Raw genomic sequence first — 21844 nt, 5'->3', positions numbered from 1 at the left:
ACTCCCAAGGTAAACACCATCGAATTGGCACAATAGAAGAGTGTAGGTCAGTTTTTATTATGCACAAAATCCTTCAGACATACAAAGCTAAATTTCCTAGCTAATTGATTATGTTTGTAATTAAAGTAGTATAATTATAATAGCAGGTTTGGTTCGGTTCAGGCCCCATAACTATTTGGTTGAGTTTAGGAAAAGCTCATACTTTGGGTTAAAAAACTATGTTCAGTTACATAGTTTCCATGATGCAAGTACTATGTAGCAACTATGGAAAGCAGATCCTTTTTAGTGTTGGAAACTGTGAACCAACAGGTTAAGTGTACATTCATTTTCAAAGCCAAGGCAGCTGTGAAATAGTTCACAAAAACAACGCAGACTGGGATTAAGAGATTGGTATTCTAAAGATTGCAAAGGCCAGAAAGGGTGCACACAGTAGCAGGATACTTAAGTGCTCCCTCCTGCAGTGATGCTCTTGATTTGCCCGTGGCCTTTTGCACAGATGCGGCATAAATCTCTGTCCATGGTGCTGAATTCTGTCACCGCTGTGCGGACACATTTGACAACCATTAGTTACAATAGCATCCAAGGCTTTCTGGAATATAGGCATGCTCTTACCATTTAGTAAGCTTTGCAATTTAGTGTGATATACTCTGATTTAGCTTCAGAGAGGGCACAGAGTCAAAAAAAAAAAAATGTTGGCTCTTTAGAGGTATTTCAGCTGCTGCAGCTGAAAAGAACCACTCATTTTACCTTATTTGGAGGCTTTTCAGCGAGGCAGGTACCAGGCAGCATTAGGGACAAGCTTCTTTAAACCAAGCATTAAGGGAGGGTGCAGTCATCGTGCCCTTCCATATCACCTTGTGCTAAAGTATATGGTGAAAGGAAGAATATTTATGTGGATATCCATTAATTCAGTGTGCTCAGCTGAAATATAGCGTTAATTGGGTATTGTTGTTTTTATAGGCTACAGTTTGCATTAGCTTGGGACTAAACTAGTAAATAGAGATTCAGTGCATGAGCTCTTACTGTGGATAGCAGAGGAGAGTTTCCACACAGCTATTGTCCAGGGCCCTCGCTGTAGCCTTGAGTGTATATGTCTAATGCAGTGGTCTTTTTCAAGCTAAGGCTGAGCTCAGCTAAGACTTCTGCACCCAAATAAAGAGCTCCGGCAGTGCTGAATGCACTTGCATATATTACTTGCTTAGCATTTGCACATAAATCCCTAATCCTCTCTGAAAGACATACAGTGTTCACCACCCGTCTACCCACAGTTATATTGTTGGCACGCTTTAGTGCTACAACCTGATCTCAACCGAGTACCTTATTAGCTGCTTGAGAAGGGTCTTATGCTGGGGGTCTTGCCTCTAGGGACCTGATTAGGCTAATAAACCATATCCACAGGCATGTAGTGCACGTTGATTTGGCCAATTAGGGAGGTGACAAACCCTGGACGTACTATCTGTGCAGACACTCAGAATCTCATGTTATGATAATGACGCAAGGGAGGAATTTTGAAACTGGACTTGAAAAGGGATGAGAGAAAACAGTTTCTGCTGTCTAGCAGGAGCATCTAGACAGAAAGGGGGTTCAGACACTTGTTTCAGACATCTACTGAGGTCATTTTGACAGTGACAGACTGCAACAAGTATATTATCATATAATAAGAAACTGGAAAACTACTTGTTTACACTGTCATTTTGATGGAGCTTGCTAGATTTGGATAAACATGCTCTTATTAGAACCAGGTCCGTATTTACAGATAAAGTGACAGACATTGATTCCTAAATATACAACACAAGAAAAAAATATTGCATTGGATTTTAGCTTGTTATTAAAGTATAAATACTACAACATGGCATGTGTCTAAATGATATACAACTTTTACAGACACAGCTGTGAACTTCAGCTATTGTTAGCTAGTAAACTCAGTAACCACGCAGCAATTGGCCATTATCGTTGACTCTGCCTGGACTGGGCACCTGGAGCATCGAAAGAATCTAGTTTACTACTGCACCTCTTGTGGTACAAAAAGGCTGTCTGTTCTCTATATTTTGTTGTTAAAGTTAAATAATATTGAATGTTTCAGATTAAAATGACTGGAAATACTGACCTTGTTTTATATATACATGAAGCCTTCAAAAATAATGTATGTGTGTGTGTCTCAGTAGGAAAATGCAGCTGGTATTGATATATCAATACTGCAGAAAATGAGAAGTGAAACTGTTTCAAATATTTAGTATCTGTGTATCAATATATCAATACTTTTGACAATACCAATATAAAATATATATTGTATTTATAAAAAAAAGTTCTTGTAGGTTTAAAGGAGCTATAGTTTACAATGAGGATCTCATCTCTGAACTGTGAAGAGGTTCCACACCTGCCATCAATTACTTCCTCGCACTTTAATGAGGTAAAGAATTAGAGTTTTAGTTGAACGTCTGAAGACCAACCACGTTGTTAATTAAGTGATTGACAGTGTGCAAATATCATTGTCAAAATACAGCTTTTACTAATCCTATTCATCCTAACAGTGGGGTAACAAAGATTTATATCATTATTATACCAAGAATAATTGTGTTTCCTGAGGGAAGCACCTTTTCTTTGTTCATTGTTCAAAACAAAAACAACAGTGACAACTGATCCTAAAAACTGGGTTGATACCATGGCTGCCGAGGGAAGTTCTGCATATGAGCTAAACAGGTAGAATAGACATGTTTTGTCGGAGGGACGTATTTTATCAAGCCGTGACAGTGCCTCATATAATGAAGCCACAGAGGAGGCTACAAAACATTTCTCGACAGACACAACAAAAATGTTACCTATTAAATGAAATTTTGATATGAAGAAAATATAGTGAGTCATGCTGTCGAGCCACTAGATAGGTGCTATGATTGATAGATAATGTTGTAAAAGTTCTGCAATCTCTTAACTGTACTTTTCAGATTGAGTGTGACAACCGACGGAGTGTGTGTGTGTGTGCATATAAGTGTGTGTGTGTCTGTGTGTGTGTGTGCGCCAGCCTTTCTTTTTTTTTTCCTTTACCTTGGTTGAAGGTGACATAAATCACTTTCTTAGTGAGAACTCACATTCCACCTTGAGAGCACCTAGTCCCTTTTTTATCAGTATTAATGGTTGTCCCCTTACTTAGCCAAAGCTATTTCACACTTGGTTAAGTAAGGTATGAGAACGTCTCCTTGGCTGTATATTTAGCCGGGCCATTCCTAAATATTTTCTAGATCCCTAATCACTGAGCAAAAGCTGCCATGTGCACTAAAACACAGTGAGAGCTCGCAAAAGTAATTCATTTTCGCTTCCCGTATTGAGCATCGCTGCTAACGCGCTATGAAGCCTGTGGTGAGCTTCTCTGCGAAACCTTAATTGGTAAGTGTTCAATAATGTCAAGCAGCCCCTGCCTTCGTTTTATGTTCTGCTCACGCACTCTTACACACATGAGAAAGCCAGGCCCGACACAGCCCCCCCACCCTCGAAAGATCAAAATCTGAAATATTCAGGAACTGAATCAAGCGTAATAAACCTACTTACTGAAGAATATCACAATCTTTCAAAACAGCTTTAATAGTAAGTACATGCACCTGATTTTAATATTAATTTAAATTAAATTTGCTGTAAAAATGTAATTGTGCTCTCACTACTAACCATTCCCAATCCAATACTTCTACAACACCCCCCCCAACCCCAGTTAGAGATCTTAAAAAAACATTTCTCTCCAGTACAGCTTAAAAATGATGAAGCAACTTTTATGAAATAAAAAATAATAATAAAAAAAAAGAACTAGAAGGTTACAGGAACCATGGAGCTGGCTGTTAATAAAACAGTTCTGAGGGAGCCAGTTCACTGCAAAAGTTGAACCAGATTTCACAGAAAAGCCTTCAAATTATACTTTCCAGGGCAGAAGCTTTTCTGGCTAGCTATTGTTAAAGTTCCCCAAAGCTAGCCTTCATTCTTCACCCCATGTGGCCTTAACAGAAGCGCTATCTCCACTGACCCCCTCTGTGCTTCTACAAACACTCGGGGAATGTGGGTCAGTATCCACATTACTTTCCTGTCTCCCTTTCTTTTTAACCCCCTCAAACTCTTATCCTCTGCACCCACCTGGCTCACAGAAATAGAGAGAGAAAACCGTGGAACGATAGTTTGCACATGCACACACACGCACACACACAAAGACAGGCTCTGTGCCAGGTGGAAGGTATTTGCTATTCAATTCCCATTACTAAATGGAACATTCAGTTTGCCAGCTGGGTCATACCCTTGGTTGACAAAAAACTAGTCGGTGCGGTATGTGCATATAGTGCACTTATTATCTGAAATAAAGCCGGGAACTTGCCCAGCTTTAGAAAGCAATCTAAATTTCAGAAGTGAAAAGCAGAAAAAGACTTAGATATTGAACATCAGACAAGGTTGAAATGCGTTATTTTTTAAAAGCGTCTTGATGGCAGCAACACCAGTATATAGCAATAAATACGGATACTGGGAATAAAAGTAGAAATGGGTCGCTAAATACAATTGGATGGCTATTAATTTATGTAGGCGGATGGCCCATGCAAATTATATGTGTGGGAAACACTGAAACAATCTCATAAGAAGGCAGATTGCTGTTTGGAGAGAAGCAACCCGAGGTGATTTTATTTAATGTATACAACAGGACGGTTGCTGTTATCGAGCCAGTGTGTCATCATGGATAGATTCAGCCAGTTAAACACTATTATATCATCCTACAGTATGTTTTGTGTAACCTAACACCCTTAAGATATATCTTCCCGGATGGCTAATAATACTCTTTAAATCTAACAGCGCATGAAATAGAGTGTGTTGGTCTATTCATTGCTGTGAGATTTGCTCAAAAAATTCCATTTGACTTTGACAAATTCCGGCTGTATGCATGCGGCTCGGGTACAGCATGCAGCATTATCCTGGAAAAAAGGGAGAGCGGCAACGAGTGGCTGCAGATAATTACAAAAGCAAACACTCTTGGTGGCCATTTAGGCCTAAAGTATTTCTAATTTCACAGATGTGATCAACCTTGCCGGGAGTCTTTCTCTCTCCCCCTACGCGGCGCATTGTCGGCCTCACTCCCTCTGAATGTCTATGAAAGTCATGATGGAGTGTTAAACAGGTTTCTGCCGCGTACTTTGTCACTCTGCTGTCTGGATGACTCGGAGACTCTCCTCCTCGGCGGCGGTGGCGGCACGGAGCTTACCGCAGCCCGGTGGACCATGAAACTACCAAGTTTGCCCTCAAAGCTGCAGGAATACCCTTGAGAAAACACTCTGGCCTAAGTAATTTTAGGACATAAAATTTGACTTCAGTAAGGGTAGAGGTAGACTTAATACAATGATGGCGAACATTACTCTGACAGAAATAATGATTAACAGCGTTGTAACAGGAAACCTGAATGTTGTGGCTCCTGGAGCATTAAGCGCCGTGTTGACTATGTTGAACTCGACCGTTCATTTGCCGTGAAGGTCAATTGAAAACATTTAATGGAATTGTTAGGCTCTCCTCCTCCTCCACTGAGGGCCTGCTAACATTACCTTTAAGTGTGACTGCAGGTGTAATCTGTCAAATGGGCCCCTCACAGTGAGTCATTGGTTGGGCGCTCTGATTCAGCCCAGGCCCCTGAAAAAGCCTGTGATTAAATGGGAAGTGTGACATAACTCTTGTTTAATGGTAGAAAAACAGCAGCCAGTGTGTTGGCATAGAGCCTGGCCCACGGAACATAAATTCCACTTCCCCACAGATGCTGCTTGTAAAAGGTCAGCATGACTTTGAATCATTTTACTGCTAAAAATTAAAAGCCAGGAGAGGCTAATCCATTGTTTTCATTTGTTTGCATAGCCTCACGTGTGGCATTTGTCAAGACAAGCCCGAGGTTTCATGAAAGCTTGGCCAAAATTAAAAAGGCCGGAAATCAATACAGGAGGTCTTCAAGTGAAGTGTCATTCTTTTATCTATGTGCAGCACTGCGTGTCTCTGCACACCGGCTCTTCACATGCAAATCAGCTGGATGGAATGATCAATGGAATGCATTAGGGAGCTGGCCTCTCATAAACTTAACCCTGGGGCAGAATAAAAGATTTTAAGGGAAACATGAGTTGTGAAATATTACAGCTAAGGGGGCGTAGTCAAAGTAATCCATATGCGCACGCACACACACACACACACCCCTACAGTATCTGGTCATTGATAAATCCGATGCCTCAGTGCTGCGAGTACGACAAGACAGAAAAGATGATTCTGCACTGAAAGCACAGGCGATGCTGATTTCAGGCTACGCCAGCATCTCTAACATGACAGTCTCTCTGTACCTTGATAAATAACACAGAGTGTCAGTTGTGTGTATAATACCGCCGAGTCAAAGTCACTTCACCGCCGGCCTGACAACCGCGCCTTTAAGAAAAAAGCAGAGCAAAGCATATGACATAAAATCGACATTGCCTTGGGTCCTACTCAGCACAACCCGAAAAGGGACAACAACTCGGTGACTTATTGGGAATAATCGACTTTTCCCTTAGAGAATGCAATGAATAATTCTCTTTTACCAGGAGAGGGAAAAAACTCCCCCAGGGTATTGAACCAAATCGTCTTTTCTCTCTTCATTAGAAAAAAGAAAAAAAAAAAAAGTCCACAAAGTCTTATCAGCATTCTGCATTCTCTGCCATTGGAGCCCAGATAATTGATTATGTTTAGGAGGTTCACTATTGGATATGCTGCGCCTTAGTAGTGGAAAGAGATATAGCAGTAAATTAAGTTTACCTTCCCAGGGCACAGTCAGACATTCACTGACCTCAAAGGACACAGTGAAATTGAAATTACATTATAGGGAAAAAGTTTCATTCAGAAGTATTATCCCAATTGGCCACACTGCACACCCATATTTCCTCCTTTAAATGGCAGAATGATGGAGCGAGTTTCATGTCATCTATGATTACGGGCTGCATTTTACTGGCTCAATTGTTGCCGCTTTAGTGAAGCTGCTATTTACAGTCCAAATAAAAGCGTGTATATTTGCTACCCCTGTACAATGTTTCCCTACTTTTACTCCACAATTAAATCCCTCTATCCGATGCACGTTTACAGCAAGAAGCAATTAAACTTGCAAACCAGGCAGCAGAGACAATGTTCTCTCAGTTGCAGCCATGTCAGATTGTGCAACCATATGAATTAGCAGGTGGGTTTCATTCGGCTCCAATTGCTCTGCCAAATGCACTGCTAGATTCATCTTCATTTGTTTGGACTGAACTGTTTGTCTCTCGTCTTGTTTTCCCTCATGCTCCAAGGAAAGAAGAGAAAACTGTTGTTTTTGCCCAGGCAGTGCCCTTTTAAAGAAGTCAGAGTTTTTCCTGAGGTTATGGCTCGAAAAAAAACATTAACCGACCTTCCTTTTGCCTCGTTGTGCCGGAGCACTTTGCTTCACTCTGAAGAGTGTCAAGCTCTGTGCACTGTATGTGAGAAGTGTTGACAGAGAAATGCACCAATTTTGACTTGAGCACCAAAAACAACACAAAAATCCGCTGTGCTTCAAGTTAAACTCCACCTGGCAGGATGTAATTTCACAAAGCTACATCTGGTTAAGTTCTGCAGGTAAGATCACGTCACGTTATGAACAACGTGGTCATGGAGCCGTGGATGTGACTGCAGTTGGCATATATGTCAAATACAGTTAGAGACCATTGGCATGTTTGACTTATATAATCTTTGAGATTTTTGTGAAAAAGAACCTTCTCAACTAAATATTGTAATAAACTGCGCTCGATGTTACCACCTTACAGGTGTTGCCAGTCCACACATACAATCATAGGTTTCTGTGATAAAATCTTACACAAGCTTACGTGGGTTCTCTCTAATAACTACCTGTCACGTAATACTAACCATGAAACAACGTGAGCACAGAAATTAACACAAACAAAAAATTGCCTACTCTCTTTGATTACTTCTAGAAACAGGCAGACAGCTGAGGACAGAAAATTACAATATATTCCACTGTCTTTCCAAATAGGCTAATAAGAACATTTTTTCACCAGCAACTCTGTTCTATACAGTTGGATTCGTCCTCTGTTCATGAATGTTTCTTTTATCACAGTCCACAGGGGGACCTTGGGAGATGAAGGGGCTATTAAGGAAATAAATAAAAGCCTGTACAGACACTTAGCTTGATCAAGACCAAGCATTAAATAATTACTGTAATTCACTTAGGTTTCTTTTAAGCTGCGTAACGATTTTCCTTGTTTCCCTCCTGCATAAAATTGATCTGATGAAGAGGACTAAACAAACGACCTCTAGATTAATTGGGATTCTCTCCGCCCCAAAGTAGTGCATCTATCTGTATAAGAGTTTGGAGAAAAGCTTTTAAAAGAAGAGAGGATACGAAAGAGTTTGTACGAGCCACCATCACAGAACATGTTGTAATTGTAACGAAGGTGATGGGTACACTGAGAAGATGAATTAGAAAATCCCCTTGTCCTCAAAAGACAGAACGGGAAGAAGAAAAGTACATGTCTGTGCGCTCACATTTGTCTCCAAAGTCTGAGTGTGACTGCATCAGTGTTGAAGTCAGTGAGCTGTAAAATAGACCACATGAGGGAAAGGGATGAAAGAAACCAAAGAAAAAAGAAAGATAGTAGATAAAAGTGGAAAAACCTAAGGTGGACATCACAGGACATGACACAAAGTTAATCTGGACAGCTGGGGCCAAGCAAGTTTAGGGGCCAAATCCTCTTGGAATCACATCACATTATCTCTGTAACGTGGCTGACGATCGCCATCCATCTTACAGAGCCGGTGTCCAGAAGGCAAAAGCGCAGCCACGAAGCATGTAGTAATCACAGTGGTAGTCTGTAGTGTTCTACCCATCTCCTGCTCCTGGTCGCGGATCAAAGAACCTGTGCTCCCCTTTGAAGTGGAGGGGCCGTCCGCTCGGGGAGGAAGGTATGCTTCTTTCCATAGGCTAATGAATGAAATTCGTTTCCTAATTATCTCTCTGTACGAAGGGAAATTGCGAAACATATCTGGTCCTCTGGCTTACTTTCACCATCCACAGCGGCGAGTGTGAGCACACAGATAGTGCAGGTGTTTGACTTCAGTCCATGAAAGCCGCAACACACTCTGCTGTGCAGAGGAGGGAGAAAACCCACACATGACATTAACCCTAAACCAAGAGTGATGCTCGTGATTTATGGAGAGACACCACTGACATGTAATTATCATTAAACAAGAAATGATACATTTGCATAACTTAAGATAATAAAATAATTAAAGGCAAATTCCCTTGCAGTGCAGTGCTTTCATTTAGAAGATAAATTCACATAATGACAGAACTGGCTTTCGTGGGGGCTGATGCCACCATTATTAGAGCAATTAGAGAGATAATTTTCCAGATGAGCTTGACTAATACAGTAAATATACTCTTATTAAAGGTAATTACAGTTTGGAGGGAGCAGTGATGTTGATCAAACTTCTGCACGCAGAGGAAAACAGGTCTTTCTTTCAGATGACTTACTATGTATTCAGAGTAACATTCAGACATCCAACAACAGGTTGGAAGTGACAGATAATTCCCTCTGCCAAGTGTGAAATGGATGAGAGGTGCTAAAGTCAAAACAAACTGCTCTGTTCTTATTCGTTTTAAGACTGACAACAGTGAGTAAGTCAAAGTTAGTGCCAAGGGAATGCTTGTATCTAGCGTTACGCTCCATCCGTGGCAGTTCTTTTTGTTGATTTTCAAAGACACGCTACCAAAACTACCTCAACATCACAATAATGTCATAATATGAACACAAACGGAATACATGACATGTCTTCCCCACACACCACTGGACTGAACTGGAGCACCATTTGCAGTTCTTCACATTTCATGTACTTTTTGTACATTATCTTCATTACATTACAACTTCAGGCATCAGACTTACTCACTGACGATCCACTTGACTCATACATGCCCTGCATCATATCTGGACCGCTGCCCACACCTGCGCTGGTGATGTGAAATTTAGCCATGCTCATAAGCTTCATACATGGCTGAAGGGTCACTGCTGTGCACTGGGAGTTCAATATGTGGACGACCTTCTGGAACTGATCCACTCTTTTCAGACGCGATGGATTTCATTCAAAGGCATACAGGTCTCATCTAATGGCTCTGTGTATCAGGACTTGCACTGAAGTTCTGCCAGTATTACACATCTGGGTGAGGCCAAGAGGTCTGTCAGATAAAACAGGCTCATCCTCCACGTCAATGTTACTGACTTAGTTAAGCTCCAGACCAAAGTCCCGGAACCAGTTTTAACTTAAGTTTTAATGCACACCATTAGATTGAGGTTGCATATTGATTGAATCATTCTGTAGAATAATGTGACTATGCTGTTATTTGATAGGTAGCAACTTAAAAATTGCAGCCGTTTAAGTTTTTGTTCAATGAAAAATTGGAATTGTTGTAACGAAGGATGGATAAAAGAGAAAAGCTGCAATTTTACAGTAATCCATAGTTGAATTATATTGCACTATATTGTAATTTTAAAGGAACTGTGGCAACTTTTGCTGCTCTCAATCTCTCTCTAAAGAAACATTTATTCTAAGTGATTTCATTTCGGCTACTGATTTAGAATCATGGTTACCTCTGGCTGATCACAGCTTGTTGAATGGTACCCTACAGATTACGACTGTGAGGTTTTAGCTGAGCTAGCGGTTGTTACTGTCTATAGGAAGCATTTCAAATGGAACCTAATAGCTGGTAATGATTTTTCTTCCTTTGATGTTCTCATTGTAAACGTGATGGGTCACTCCCAGTCATATATCCAGCAGGTTCCTTCTTGATGAAGTTCCCTGAATTTGTATCCAGTCTTATTTGTAAGTATAACTAAGTCGTTGTGGTGAATTTAATATTTATGCTGATGAGTCTCTGATTACCAACTCATTGTTTTGAACCCTTATTACAGGCTTTACAGGCTGCTTGTGCCGACATTTACCTCTCCCAGCATACTTGTGTCGTAAATGAGCACAGTGCCTCAGTATTCTGTTCACTGTTTAATTCCCATGGCGATGTGTTTCCTTATTTATCCCACACCATTGATTTGGCTAATTCTTTGAATTTGTTCCTCAACCTCAGATCTCATAGCCCCTTTGAAGAGTAGATCTAACTCAAAGACTAGGAAACAGTCCTCGTTAAGTGACAGTATTCAAAGCTGTGAAAAGAAATGCAGGAAAAGCAGAACAAAGATGGAAGACATGGTGTCTCTAGGTCTACTATGTGGTTATGAAAGGATGGTGGAAGATGTGACAACATGCTATTTGTCAGAACTTGTTCTTTCCAATCAGCACAACTCAAGGTTCCTATTTAAGACTGTCGATCAGTTACTAAACCCCGCCTCTACTTGTGTCTCTGTTGATTCTGACACTGTTCACGAAAATAGCTTTTTTTGCGGTCAAAAAGACTTATTATTCCAAATCTTACTGTTTTAGATGTTAATCACCCATGTCAAGATTCTTTGAGCTATTATTCCCCTGCTACACTGTATGAGCTCCTATAAACATGTCAAAGGACCAAGAAGCAGACAGACAGTGTTAGTAACTAGCTGAATTGCTATGGTGGCTGCCATGGAGCCAGATAGTTTTTTAAGGGGTTGGTTGAGACTAAAATGAGGCTAGTGGCCAGAAACAAAACTCTAAATGAATGCTAATTTTGCTTCATGTTTCTAATATCAACTTCATATGGTGGTAATATATCAGTGAGAGCTTGTTCAACTGGCCCCAGAGTGGATTACAAATAAACAGTTGCTGCTTTGAGATGCCCAATTCTATTATTATTCTGTTTTTCTTTTATTGTAATGACCAAGGCACTAAAACAAATTCATTGTATGCATGTTATCTAGTGAATTAATTTCTTGTAGTGATCCTCAGTCCAAATGGTGTTACCCATAAACCTTGGAGGGTCCTAAATTGATTTTCAACCAAATTTGCATAACTTACAATATCACAAATGTTCTTCCTCTCCTCTCCCTTTTATTTTTTTGTATTATCCTGTCACTGAAGGTACAATGTTTTCTAAAGCTTGGACAGTCTGCCATCAATCTACTGTATGAGGGATGCGGGAATACAACCCCTTAATGTCCACAGACCTCGGGAGAGCTGCCAATCCTGCCTTATCGTTGTGTGTGTAAATCTAATTTGTGCTTGTGAGGATAACGTTTGACCTCTGCTATTTGTGATGGTTTGGCTGACTTACCTGATTCATAACCCAACTGCACAGACCACAGGTGAGAGCAACTGCCGCCAGGCGCCCCTGAACTGTCTGTCATTCCTGAATTATGCCATCCCCTTTCACTTCTTTGCACTCCTTCTGCCTTTTCATCCCAGGTGTGGTGTCAAAATTCAGATCTATGTTAGATGAGAGATGACCTGCGGTCTAGACGTGGTGACTGTGGTCTGAAATAGGATGACAAACAATAAGGGGAAAGTTATGGACGGAGACTCGTTTATGACTAGACTCCCTGACAGCAAATATATAGCATTCCCACAGAGAAGGCAGCCTGACTTGGCAGCTTTACAAAGGCCACAGCTATACGGCTTCCTCCGTGATGTGTTTGGGCAGTATTACTGTATTTGCTGCCTTAGATATGGCCGACGGATTTTATAAACCTTCTGTCTGCTGGGCAGATGTAATCGTAATTCATATCAGTGAGGAAGGTCACTCTGTGCTAACACGAGACAGCTCTGTGCAGAAACCACAAAGTCTTGCAAAGGTACAACAGGCTGTCATATTCTTTTGGATTGTGGCTTGACTCCTGCTCTGTCACTTAGTTGCGATTTCTCTGTGAAATGTCACATAACATGTTCTTTCTTAAAATGAGGGGGAAAAGCACATGTATATTACTCTTTCAATCACTATAGAGGTATCCTAAATTTTCAGGGATATGCCCTGAAGCTATATCATGCCACCAATTATTAATGCATATTAAAATCAATAGCTTTTGATATGAAGTGTATGTCCTATGCTGCCATGCTGCAGAAACATTTATGCTTTTGGTTCAAGGTAGCTCTGTTCAGCTGACGTGAGGTGATATGTACCTGCTTCCCTTGTGGTTGTGCTGTGTTGTACCCACCTCATTTGATAGGATTAGCTTCAGCACCAGAGGCTGCACAGCAAATTTTGTTACATCACATATGGCTCAGAGCCGCATTCAATCCATCTGAATGTCTGCCGGTAGATATGTAATTAGGCTCTGTAATTTTAAGAAAAACTAAGATAAGGGGTCAAAGATGGAGTGTAAGAGGATTAGAAAGGTGCAGAAAATGTCTCCCATTTACGGCTCTCTCTTTCAGCCACTGATGCATAGCAGAACCGAGAAAATGTGCCATCGTACACAAAATGTGTCACACATTTTTAGGATAAGTAGGTTTAGAAGAAACCTAGCTATCTCCCAGTTGTGCTTTCCAAAATAAACTGAGGCTGAGCCTGCACAGATGGACAGAGGGTGTCATCCTGAATTAGCCTTTAGACTGCTGACTGACAGCCGGGTTTCACTGTGCACCTGCATCAACTCAATTGGCGCTCAGTGGCAGGTGGACAGAGAGGTGGTTAAGAAGACAGGTTCAATCTCATCCAGTGCAATGAAGTCAGACATTTCTAAGGGGACTGGTCTTTTCATTTGCCACCAATTCCAATCTTCTTCTCTCATCATACAGTAACAAAACCATTATCTGCCGTAACAACAAATGGGAAAATGGTGATGGGCATTTATAAGATATATATCTACTGAATAATACTGTCAGAAACTGCATCCTCTGTGTGACCAAACAGGAAGCTAGTGGGCCTTCATTGTTGTTCCAGTCAGGTCGGAAGGACTCACGCTTGATACGTCAGAGGATTTTACTTGCAGCGAGAAACAAATTCTTTACGATTTCCTTTCATTTGCAGCTGAAACCAGGGACACATTCCATTGAGACGCAGATTGGTTAACATCTGTGTTCTTGGCCTTGTGTTGACTGAAAGTTGTTACTTTTGTCTGGGGGATAGAGTGGGTGATGAGGCGAGGAGAGGCGCAGGCTGCAATTCTCCCTTTGGGCTGCCATTTCTCCAAGGTTGCTTCCCTGCAAATAGGGCCAGTGGTTGTCACGGACGGCAAGGCTGATAAAACCAACAGAAAATGTGACAATGGATTGAGTGAGTTGACATCACTTAACATTTAGGTCCTGGTTCATTTTCATCATCCTGACAGGCCCCCTCTCTCAAAGTCAGCATTAAAATGTGGCACGGACATGGATGGATGTTAAGCACTGAAGCTGTGAGTTTAACATCACGGTAGTTGATTCTTGCAATCATTAAGGCATCAAGTTCAAGATATAGTGTAATTCATCTGTGTGGAAAAGGCTTTCAATTTTTCTGCAGTGAGGGCTGCAAGTTAGAACATTTTATTAATTGATGTTGAGACATTGAGACTGAAACTTGAGACTCAACAACCGATCCTCAAACTGAGACGACTGAATTGGTAGATTACCAGAAAGTCCCAAAATGGCATGACCATTGCTGCGTACTTGTGACAAGAGTACTGTATTTTCATCATATGGTGGCAGTTTGGTCAGGGTTTAGGCAAGAAAACTACTTGGTAAGGTTTAGGAAAACTGTAACTTCTGTTACAAACACATTTACCTTACCTTATGTGCGTGACATAACAGACATAACGTTCGTAAGTGGATTTCTGGTCTCGCACTGGACACGAACAGTCCATCCACCAACACCTTCACTGTACAGACTTCTCAGGTTTTATACTACTGCTCACTTCTTTCTTTGGAGCTGTAATGATTATGACAGCTGCAGAGGTCGCCACCTGACAATAAGCCAAAAAATTGGCTGTAATATGCTGATTACATATTTGACCTCAACAGACATTTTTCAGGTTTTTGTCAGACACATGATTTTTAGAGGCCGATACAGATATTAGGAAGCACAAATATTCTGATCCCAACATATACACCGATAAACACACGTTTTTTTGGTGTAATCCTCAAATGTGGTTATCAGAAACACTTGTGACAATATAATTTTAGGGGGATAGAATGGCATCGCTGTGCTGAAACTGTAAACTGTAAACTCAACATGAAATTGAATATCGTTTTCTGCATTATTTTCTAAAAATCAAAAAAATGAGTATCAGCCAGTATCACAAAAAATAACACACCAATACCAATATATCTGCGATAGATCAATGTCGGCCAACAGATATATCGATCAGACTAACAAAATTAGGTATGTTGTAGCAACGACTAAAATACACTGTTTTTATTGTACATTCTACACAACACTGATTTTTTTGTACTCACTTATTTAGACATACATAAATGTGCAGTATGAGCTTTCTTCCTTGAAGCCTATAAGTAAATATGTTCTTAAATTACTTACAGTGAATTAACATTGTGATGAACACTTAAAGCTCTATTTGTTTTGACATGCTCTACCAGAAATTATAACATCAAAGACAAAACATAAGAAACATCACGTGGAGCATTTTCACACGATAAAACACAAACCGCAGTTTCTTTTTAATGAAAGACTAGATAGAGAACGACATAGTCTCGCCGCAGAACACGAGATGTCTTCTGGCATTTGACTGCTGAGTAATAAGGCTTAACGCCAACAGGCTTTATTAAGGCAGAACCTAGGCTGAGATTTCAGCTTTGGGCACATATACCATTGTGGCAGATTGCAATGAATCACCCCCTCAAATCCCTATCTCAACCCCTCCAGTCTTGTTTTTCGCTACAACGCGGCTGCCAAGGCATCAACCCACCCGAGCTGCTGCACCGTTCTTCTCTTCTGACATAAATTGGCTGAAAAAAAAACAAACTACTTCATGGATGTTTCTCCTGCGCCCTCGCACGCACGCACAAAAACACCCTCCGCCCCAAATGCGAACTCTAATCCTGTTTGACTGTGTCTTTTCGGGGACCTGTGGCACGGCAAGGGAAGCGGTAAGCTGCTCTTGTCTTAAGGGCAGCATGTGGAGAGTAAGACACATTAATCACAAGGGCACAGAGAAGGAGCGGGGAGAGAAAGGATTGTAGTGTGAGGTGGGCGGTTGAAAGGTTGTACTGCCAGAAATTACCATCGGTTTGTCACTGCTGTTGTCTCACACGCTGGAGGCACCTGCAGACCAAGTTGGCACGACATTACTATTTGTCCACACAACATCAGGCTGGGTAACTAATCATATCACGGAAGCTCTGTTAAATAAATACATGCAAATGATAGTTGGTATGCAAACACTCCCACAAGATATATCCATGTAGATGCAAAGCAAATGTTTTTTCTGCCAGCTCATTGTCTAGTGGATTGAGAGTCATAACTTCAGAGGTTTGCAAATATGAATTTTGTATTATATTTGTAATGCTGAGAAGATCCTGAGAGACCGAGGCAATATTACAGTACATTGAGCATGTTAGAAGCATTCCCCGCTGATTTGACCGAGCAACAGCGAAGATTGTGAGGAGGAAAAAATCAGTTTGGAAAAATATGCGGTAACAACTCACCAAGGGTTTGGAAGTATAAGTGGATATAATGATGGATGGATGGGACGAATGAACAGAGCGGAGAGACAAACAAGGCAGGGGCAGATGTCTTCGTCTCGAGGTGAGACGCATTTTAAGACTGACAATTGACACACTTCTCTTGAGGAAACCTAGCTGACACAATTAAGCATCCATCTTTAGCTTTAATTGACAGACAGTGATTCTCGACAGAAGACCTGATACATCCGGGGACCCAACTTCTGTTTAAAATCACAAATGATTTCATGATCTGACATGAGTGCAATGACTGCCTTGTACAGCTCGAGGAACCGTGAAAATCATTGCAGCGGCACAGGGAAAATAATCCCTCTAACTCCATTGATCCCTGCGGGGCGAGTGTCTTTGAGTAACACGACCCTTTGCTCCTCGGCCTGTACATCCCAGGCTGAAACAGGAAAAAGGAAACAGACCTTGGATCCACTGAGATATGAAACCTGCTTTCGATAACCTGCAGGCTCCCTATTTTTAGATGTCTCTATTTCTTTTGTCTCCTCAGCTCTAGGCAAGACGTTTAAGTGGGCCCGACCTGTTAAAGTTCTGCAGGAGCCGATAGGCTTTGTGATAAGGTTACTGTTAAAGATGATTACCAGAGGCTAACATCCAATTTACCTTTAGAAATAAAAAATTAAGGGGAAAAAAACTTTCAGGGACAATGCATAAGACACAATTGCCCAAAGATAAGTAACATTTTCTTCACATGATCAATTAAACTCAATGTTTGTATATAACACTCAGCCCCTATTCCTTAAAAGACTTATCTACTAAATTAGCATTGCATTCCTATAACATTGGTGAACTCAGGACGTACAGGTTAAAAGTTGAAGGATCAAAGCTGATGCAACTAATTTATTCCACACATTCTACCTCCTAGTTAAAAGATATGTCTTCATTACCCATAATCCTGCTCAACTGCAGACACACATCAGGAGATTTACAGTGTGCGATGCTAGTAACGGCTAATGTAGCCTTGAGCGGCCAGTGTGAAAACGTAGTTGGATCTCTGTAGCCCGATTCTAACTTCAAACCACAGAATTATTCTATTCTCAAACCTGTAGTCTTGCGTCTTGACCAAAGCATCGTGTATCACTGGAGGGAATCAACAGCTCTCTCTTCATCCACAAAAGACTTCACACAACTTTTTTTTTTTTTACATTTCAAGTCTTCCCAAATCAGGCGAACCTTGTACACTCAAAAATCTATATTGCAAAGCGAGTTTTGCTATCTTTTTCTTATGTTTCTTTGTTGGAATACATAACCCTTCATCTGCCATTCATTTGTTGTCCACTCAAAACAGACTTTTTTCATAATTAGACGCCAAAATCACAGCTAGATCCCTTACATTTCGAAAAAGGCAGAATTTAACTTCCAATCCCCAAACACATTTAATTCAATTCTTAATGTAAACCATATAATGTTTAATAAAACACCAGGTTAGAGGGTTTCTTGTACAATACAAAGAACTCATTTTCTTAGGATCTCTTTAATATCCAAGCAAAGTTGCTATGCAACTTATATGCCTCCAAACAAATCAATGTTGTAGCAGATCAAAATGCAAATCGACCCAAATCAGGATCGGAATCGAATTGATTTGAGAAAACAGTGGCAATACCGAGCACTATAGGTGATGTGCACAGAGAAGAAAATAGAGTACCGTAATAAAACAATAAAGAAGTCGTCATGTTCCTTCTTTGCTATTTTTGCAGATGGCCAGAGATATACACACACCTCTAAAGTGCTCCAGGTACTGCAGACAGCCCCAGCACATAAAAACTCTGACAGTTTTTGTGGTACTAGCGGGTTTAAGTCCTGCTGATTGCCCCTTGGTGACATTAAAAATCACTCAACCTTTCATTTTAGCCTCAGGTGCTTTATAGATCAGATAAAAGCCATCTTTCAAAGGTTTTACCCAGACAAAAAAGATTGCTAAAAGATGCCATTTTCTGTACGCTTTGTTCTTCCCTTGCAAAAGTCTGCTGGGTGCTTTTCCAACACTCGATAACTGGCTTGAGGAAATTATTGAATCTGAGGCTATTAAGTTTTCTATCAAGCTGTAATTAAGATGCCTTTCAAGAGTGTTATTTTTCACCCTCTGCTGATCCCGCCAAAGGAAAAGAAAATAAAATAAATAATGTCATCTGTCCTTCCGCACCGATCACAGCGACCTGTTGTGTGACCAATACTAACAGTTCACTAATGGGCTCTCAATCACTCTCACCATGGTAACCTCGTTGCTCCCGCTGAGCATGATGCTGGTGGTGAGGTGGTGCGGTTCAGATCTGATGGACTTCCAACATCGCTTTCAACTATTTAAAACGTAAAAAACCTGCAGAGCATGCTCACCACGCTGTGTGGCCTAATTCCGCGATCATGTCTGCACATGTCATGGAGCGGTAAGCGAGGAAAACGGCAAGTGAATACAGGAGAGACAGCAAAAGAGTTGCATTAATGCCCAATGCAGAACGGAAAAGAAACGGGCCTTGATGCAAGATGGTAGAAACACGAGCTCTCCAACATTTTGTCTTTCCCTCACATCAAACTGCAGTCACCAAAACCATCTATTCCCTTTCAGTAGCCGCCTCACTTGAAAACCCCCTGCCTTCAAATAGTCACGCAAAAACTGGGGCCATCTGTGGCTTCAGTAACGATGATGGCAAAGAGACCTAGCAAAGGCTTTGAATGCTATCACTTTGACTTTGGACAGGCCAAGATTAGCACCCTGGATCCAGCTGCTAGCTCCTGCAGCATTGCAGCAGCTTTGAAATCTCAAATGAGGAGCAAGAAGGAGCATAGCCTGTAATCCTCTTATCTGTGATGCATCTAGTTTCCTTCATCTCTATCTCTGTCACCACACATTTACTTAATAGTTGCCATAAAAAAATGAATAAATAAATAAAACATGCAACACACATGGGTAATCTGTTGGGGTGAGAAATGACACACTGCCTGCTTTGTAAAAAAAAAAAAAAAACATAAAAAAAACATTATAACGTTTGCTAAACTGCCGATAATTAATTAATAACTACAGTGTTCCATATGCATGTGTTGCCACAATCACGTTGATCAAGTTGATGCACTTACATGATTCTTGCATTTGTTTTTGGTTGTATGCACACGGTTAAATACACTCGGGTGTGAAATACACTTCCAACGATTACCCTGCACACTGCAAATACAGTGAATAGACCCAGTTAGTGTGACACGAGGCGGTCTGATCTGAAGGAGAGAGACGTGAGAACACCGAGGGTCTGCCACTTTACACTATGATTATGTCAGGGCGAAACAGGGGCTGCTGAGAGCCATTAATGTCCAAAACAGAGACGACCAAGACGTGAATATTCTGTAATTCAGCGGTTTTAAAATGATACTCCATTAAAGCATTCCAGTGGCAAATATTATCTAAGTAAATTTGATAGGCGGTTATGAAATGTCTGTAGCTGTGACCGTGATTAGCACAGATTGACAGGTATTCATGGCTGGCGAAAGTATAAAAATGACTCCTGCTGCATGATCCGCTCCTCTGCTGTCCATCTACTGTATATGCTTACTATGTACCGGATCATATTCTCTCCTAAATATACTGCCTCCATCTCAGTACTCCGTCCATTCTCACCATTCCTAATTTCCATGTCCATTACTGTTGTGCTTACTGCTGCGCTAAGGCCCACAGTAGGTGTCTGTGAGGGGGAAAGAACAGATAGGAGACTTATGTTGCTTTTGTCTACTGATGTTGTTATGAAAGGAGCATTTCCTGTATTTTTTATGACGTCTCCAGACATTAGCAGAAAAGAGAGTGTTTAATACTGAGGAGTACCGAAAAAAGGACCGAGGCCCACAGCACTAAATCCCGTGCAGCTATTTCCTTGGGAATGATGTACTGTATCAAAACAATTCCCTGACAAAACTGTCACTATCTGAAATGCAAAAGGATATAAATGTGTCACAAGGCTCTGCTTCACGTTTTTTATCCACCGCCTGATCTCCCACAAACTGTGTCATCATAACAAGACCGTGCCGCTCTCGCCGCTTTTTGAAGCACCTCTGAAGAAGCGAGTCAAAAGTAGTCTAAGAAATCCCTGCAAGGAAGCGATCCAGATATTTTACTTTTAACTCCGGCGCTGCAACTCACTAAAATCCCTGTCAGCTGCTCTTACCTCTGCGATGCATGTTAAACACACAGAGCAATGGACCAGGGGTTGTTGGTTATGATGGCTTATTATGTGCAGCGTAGAATATGGATTACCGCTAACCTCGGATCACGCAGCATGTGAAAGAATAAAAAGCAACGGTTACACATTCTCTGCCAGTTACAGCTAAAAATCACTCTCTACATTCAAACAGGTTCCCGTCAGTGTTGCGGCACATTTTAACACCATCGTCCTTTTTTCGCAAATTGCATCAGTTCTCCACACGTATGTCTCCACGAATAGAACGGCGGGCAATGTTCCATGAGAGGCATAACTTTGTAAGTCTGTATTTTTGGTAACGGAAGTGAGAAGAGAGACGGAACGCAGGGAAAAAGTCAGAGAGAGGGGGAGAGGTGATTATGCCTGTGCAGACGGGTATGATTAATCTGACACAGTATATGTGGCACAGGTGCTGCGCCTCACAGAATGAAGATAAACCTGGGGTTTTTGCCCAATGGCCATTATAATTGCTGATTCTCTAATCCAATCTGTCATACCTATCATCCTCACAAGAAAAACGTGATTGAAAATTTTAGTTGCCACCATTTGTTACAATTACACATGTATCTCATCTTTTCCACCACTTTGTGGAAAATATCTTTTTTTAAGTTTTTTTTTTTTTTTCCTCCCAATGCAGTTCATCGATGAAATGTGAAAATAAGAAAAGCTTCGAGGGGAGGCATCGCTGGAGATTAAGCTGTTCCCACACTTAATTAGTACGTCTTGTCAGCACTCAGGTGTATGAGAAATTCCCTTTGGAATGATGCATTACAGAAATCACTCAAGAAGACTGGCAGTCGAGCCAAGGCAGCGAAGAACTCCTCTCTCCCCGTTCACATAAATAAGTCACATTTACCAGGTCGAAATCCTCAAACACAGAGTATGTACCAGCGCCGAGCCCTTGATGCATTAGAGCTATCGATGTTCTGTGCAGAATGATTAAGGTTTGCTTTCAGTCCTAAGTGAAGATCGTCAAAGTATAATGGGGAGTGACATTGTAATTGACGATTCGACCAATCAGGGGTTTACATGCCACAACCAACAGAGACACTGTTGGATAGAAAAATAAAGATGTTTTGTGT

At 41.1% G+C, this 21844-nt stretch overlaps 1 long non-coding RNA gene across 4 annotated transcripts in view; it reads right to left on the bottom strand.

Annotated features, from left to right (window-relative positions):
* LOC119008330 overlaps positions 1-21844 on the bottom strand; it is a 270887-nt gene that overhangs the window by 158698 nt on the left and 90345 nt on the right. For 3 of the 4 annotated variants that reach the window (XR_005071392.1, XR_005071393.1, XR_005071394.1), the window contains one exon: positions 12239-12438. This is a non-coding gene — a long non-coding RNA (uncharacterized LOC119008330). Of the gene's footprint in view, positions 1-12238; positions 12439-13115; positions 13236-21844 lie in introns of all 4 variants that reach the window. The other variant, XR_005071391.1, reaches the window with a different exon arrangement.

The sequence above is a fragment of the Acanthopagrus latus genome, chromosome 19 (assembly GCF_904848185.1).
Source record: "Acanthopagrus latus isolate v.2019 chromosome 19, fAcaLat1.1, whole genome shotgun sequence".
Lineage (NCBI taxonomy): Eukaryota > Metazoa > Chordata > Actinopteri > Spariformes > Sparidae > Acanthopagrus > Acanthopagrus latus.
This window is presented reverse-complemented; position numbering and strand designations above follow the sequence as displayed.